This window comes from Mytilus trossulus, chromosome 9, assembly GCF_036588685.1.
Source record: "Mytilus trossulus isolate FHL-02 chromosome 9, PNRI_Mtr1.1.1.hap1, whole genome shotgun sequence".
NCBI classification, from domain to species: domain Eukaryota; kingdom Metazoa; phylum Mollusca; class Bivalvia; order Mytilida; family Mytilidae; genus Mytilus; species Mytilus trossulus.
Genome location: NC_086381.1, coordinates 27,257,117 through 27,262,363, shown reverse-complemented (window position 1 = coordinate 27,262,363; position 5,247 = coordinate 27,257,117). Strand labels below are relative to the sequence as shown.

At 31.0% G+C, this 5,247-nt stretch overlaps 1 pseudogene; it reads left to right on the top strand.

Moving 5' to 3' along the window:
* Window positions 1-306: 306 nt before the first annotated feature.
* On the top strand, window positions 307-4,353 carry LOC134684435 (probable N-acetyltransferase 16; annotated as a pseudogene).
* Window positions 4,354-5,247: the final 894 nt, after the last annotated feature.

Here is a 5,247-nt window from a genome sequence, read left to right as displayed (position 1 = left end):
TGGTCGCCATGGCTAAAAATAGAACATAGGGGTTAAAAATTGTTTTTCTGTAATTTTATTTTAATACAATTTTCTTGTCAAATATTAAGAAATTTACATTTACAACCACAATTACTAATCCCAAGATATAATAGCTTAATTGATTTTTTTTTACAGTAGTTTGTATTATGACAAAATTTTGAAACTGAATAAGTCTAAATATCCAACTGGCTAATATATTGACTTGATCATAGCACGACGATGTTTTGACAGAAACAAATATACATGTATTGTAACTGCAAGTAGTTGTGCTTATTTCCTAAAATCGCAACACAGCTATATTTTGAGCAATGTCAATTTTGAATCACTTGTACAATGAGAGGTTCATTAAGGAATTATAATAAGTATGAAATTAAATTTACAAATTCACAACTTAAACAGCTATTAATGTATAAATTTAAGTCGCAGTAAAAAAGCAATATTAAGTCTATGTCAAAAGCAAAACTTTTTTTTGTATTCAGAACAAAAACTGGGGAAGTACGCAGTAAAACCTTGCACTTTCCTAGTTTTGTGCCAAATACAAAACAGTTCATATTGTTCTGACATTGACATTATATTGTAAATGTATGTCCCGAATAAAAAGCACTCATTATATGAACAGTTATCGTAAGCATTATTTTGGTTTAAGTTTTCTTTTCTTTTCTTTTCTGTTTTCTTTTTTTCCTTCTATTACTAAATGTGAATATAGTTTGATTCTTATGGATTTTTAAAAATTAATAGACGTTGCGGTAAGCAGGTTACTTTTATTTTGTTTATAATTGCAGAATATGTTTTTATTTTGTGTCAAACAGCATTGAACTAAGTACACATAAACAAGGGATGTCAGACAGAGCAGAGGTTAGAAAAGTTTCTGAAGCTGATTATGATGTTGTAATGTCAATTAGATCTGGTGTTTATGGTGGTTATGATTATCTTCCATCCATGTTCACATCCCTTATAACACAGTCTCACAACGAAGGATATGTGTCAATTATTAATGGAAAATTTGTAAGTTTTATTTAACTTCTTTTATATCTAATTTTGTTTAAAAAAAAATGAGGGTAGTTATTATATTTAGTATTTGAACCTGCAACACGAAACATTCAAGTAAAAAAAAAAAAGGTAAACGTAATAATAACTTAAAATCCTCACTATAAAGAAATGTTTCGATACAAAGAAATGTTCATCCTTCATTCAATCTTAATGCACATCAAATGTACTTTGATTTGACAACTAAATATGTATATCATTTCCGTAGACAAAACTATTACATTTACATTGTTTAATATCACAGTGATAACTTTGAAGAGTCATTACTTTTGGTTTATTTAATTAAATGTCTTTGTATTGTTTCTCTGTTGATCCTTTATATGTATATATATGTTATACTAGAAAACCCCGCGCAAGCAGAAGTTGAAGACCACTTGAAATGTTTATGGTAATAAAACAGCTTGGATTCGTGTTTTTCAAGCTGTTTGTTTTATTGGTGCATTATGTTGATAGTTTTAATTAGTTTGTTAGTTATCCTTCCATAGGAGTTTAAATTCTCGATTTTAGACAAAACGTTTTAGAACGGAGAAAATAACTCAGAGAAAAAGAAGACAGCCTTGATCACTGATGAATAAAGATGTCTCAGTTGCGCATGTTTGTAGTATTTCTTATTTGGCGAAAGTTGCGAGTCAAGTTTTGTCTCTGTGTGAAACATGTGCCCAAAGAACAGAGGAAATAACTATGCTTACGCTCAGGGTAAAATAATTGAATATAAATGTCCAACCCATGCTGAAATGAAAACAAACCTACGGCTGCCATGAATTAATTCTTAAATAATACTTCAGACGATCGTCGTCTTCCTGACAAACCGGATAAACAAATTAGGTCTCCTAATTTAATAGTATAGTTACATTACAGGTGGCGTTTTGTATAGTTTCAAAAGTGGATGGAGGCGAAACCGTTGTTACAAGAGCAGGTCGGGTCAACAAATAATACGAGGGTCGTGGTTTATATAATGCCCTTAAATTATTTCTACAAAAACATGTCTTCAATGATGGAACCATTACAATTCATAATGTCGTTTATGATGACACAAATCAGTCAATGATGGATAAGACATCTAAGGGAGAATGGACTCTATTGATGAAAAGGGTCTGTATTATAGCAGCAAAAGTAAACCAATGTTCAAATCTAATTGATATATGTAAATAAAACACACGAAGGTTAATACAGTACAATCACTGCGAAAACCGAATAAAATGTAAAAGCATGGAGTGTCAACAGGCTAAGCGTTTACTGCTATTCTTGCTTCACATGACTTGTAATTCTTATTTTTAAAATCAAAATATCTTAAATTGCTTCATAACACTATAGTCGCCGTCAGGTGAAATTTACACAATGATGTTTGTCAAAAAAATTTAAATATCAGCATATAAATATTACTCGAGATGATGTTTTTTCATTTAGCGGAAGTAAAATCCTGTTCAAATATCCACTACTGTCCTACCTTTTATTGTGTTTGCACTGTATAATCTTAACCTTTACATTTTTAAGATTATTTACATTGTAAAATCGCCATCTTGGTTTCTTTGAGGATCCCTTATTACATTGCATTCGTTACTCTCTGGTAATATCCTTGTCATTGATGATACAATTTCCCGCGCTTTTTACGTTAAGATGACGAAAAACTCCGAGAGACACAAGAAAATGGAGAGCACGTAAAAATTCACGGCAACAATTCCGATAATAACAAGGTCGGAGGCCACCATACAAAATAATCTTGGATGATGTGAAGGTCAGGATTATACTGTGCAACCACAATAAAAGGTAGTACAATAGTGGAAGTTTGGACAAAATTTTGCATCCGCTAATTGAAAAACATGATCTCGAGTACAGGCGGTCGATATTTAAGACAATTTGGACAAAAATCATTTTGCCAATTTTACGTGACGACTATAGTAGACGTACTGTGGTAAATGTTTGGAGTTGAACAGATTCGAATATATTCTAAGTTAATAAATACTGCAAAGTGGAACTTCATTATTCAGATATGTCAATAATGTGTTATGCAATATTTGTAAGAAACTATTTTAAAATTGTGGCTGCTTTTTATTATCAAAAACGCCTGCTTTGTTTGAATTCTTGATACAATCACATCTTTCTTAAAAGTTAAAGATAACAGATATTATTAAAACAAAAACTAGAATTAAAAAACCCATTCAATTAATAAGATATGTGATCTGTATAAAAAAAAAATTAAAAAAATGTTATACAACAATTATATGTTCTTTATAAAAACGTCATAGTACTCAAATTGTGTCGTTTTTACTCTCGGTAAAAATATATAAAAGTACACTTAGAACATGACTTTGTGAAGTTACACACTCGTTTAATTTCTTTGCTAGACCAAAGAACACAATCATTTTTAGTCTTTCCAAACTTGCTATGCCATTATAGATATGCTTTTCAAATGACATTTTATATGAAACTTATATGATTAAGCAAATAAAACGTCAAATACTTTTTAAAAAAACCCACTCTATTCCAAGGATTGTATGAAGTTTAACATATACCAAAGATGAATATATTTTGATTTTACGAGGTTATAAGTTGTTAATGTCATACATGTATATGCTCTTTGTATTTTTGTTAACAAAAATGCAGGCCCTCTTGTTATTTGTTTAATGAACGAATTTTTATTTTCCAGAAAGTAATTGGTTACAGAATAGATTTTGATAAGATGTCAGTAATTGCGAAGAGAACACATACAACAACAAATACTCGTACTTTGAATGAAGTTGATCTTATAACAGTTTTTAAGTCTAGAAGTGTATGTTCAACTCTGTTCCCACAGGAGCGAATCATGTGTAATTTTGTACCATATAGACTGACAGAACGAAACATACCACTTATTCTTTCGGAAGTTTCTCTTATTGTGGGTACTGGTGAACCAGAGTTGAGTGTTATTACTTGTGGTGTTATCTATCGTTCTGAAAATGGCCATATCTTTATCATTGAAGTGTATGGAAATACCGATTTCATTAGAGAGCATTTGATACTTCATTTTCAACATGCATTACAGTACTATCCTAAAGAAATAGATATCATAATAATGTGCAAAGAAAATGATGCTGATAAAATAGATAGTGAAATGAAAGAATGTCAACTAAGTAATATTGATGTTGGATTTAAAACAGTGTTCTTGGTTGGAAAGAACATTAAGTAAAACAATTAGAGGAATTTTAGCAATAGGACAATAAAGGTTGTAAAAATATCACTCAATGATTTCAGATTGCGATTATTAAATACTGTTTATAAAATTATATTTTTGTTTTTGCTTCTTCAGACTTTTTTTCAATCTAGGTTTTTTATACCAGGTACCATATATATTTCGTTTACTTACGAGTGTATGGGATTTTGTTTGATGGACAACTACTATGTATCACACATCTGCGCCCCAATAATAATTCGTCATGTTAATCATTCGCTCTAGTAAATTGATAACAGTTTGTTAATAAGTTTTTGACATTCTGTCTCTAATTAGTTAGACTGTTTTGTGTTGTTTAATGAAATTAACGGTACCAATTTTCTTGCAACAGTTGCGCATTTCGACAATACATGTTTCTTCAGTGATGCTCGTGGCCAAAATATTTGAAATCCAAAGCTTATATAAAAGATGCTATAATACAAAAGGTCCAAAAAGTATAGCCAAATCCATGAAAGGGAACAGAGCTTTGCAGGAGGGAGATACATTCCTTAATTTATAATAATTTCTAATATTTTGTAACAGCAAATTTTAATAATACAAAAAGATCCGCATTTCCATGCCAGTACCGAAGTACTTGCTACTGGGCTGGTGATACCCTCTGGGACTAATAGTCCACCAGCAGAGGCATCGACCCACTGATAGTAATAAAATTATCGGTACCATTTTGTTTTGCACCAGATGCGTATTTCGACAATACATGTCTCTTCAGTTATGCTCGTGGCCAAAATATTTGAAATCCAAAGCTTATATACAAGATAAAGAGCTATAATACAAAAGGTTCAAAAGAATAGCCAAATCCGTGAAAGGAATCAGAGCTTTGCAGGAGGGAGATACATTCCTTAATTTATAACAATTTCTAATATTTTGTAACAGCAATTTTTAATAACACAAAAAGATCCGTTTTTTGTACTGGCTACTGGGCTGGTGATACCCTCGGAGACTAATAGTCCACCAGCAGAGACATCGACCCA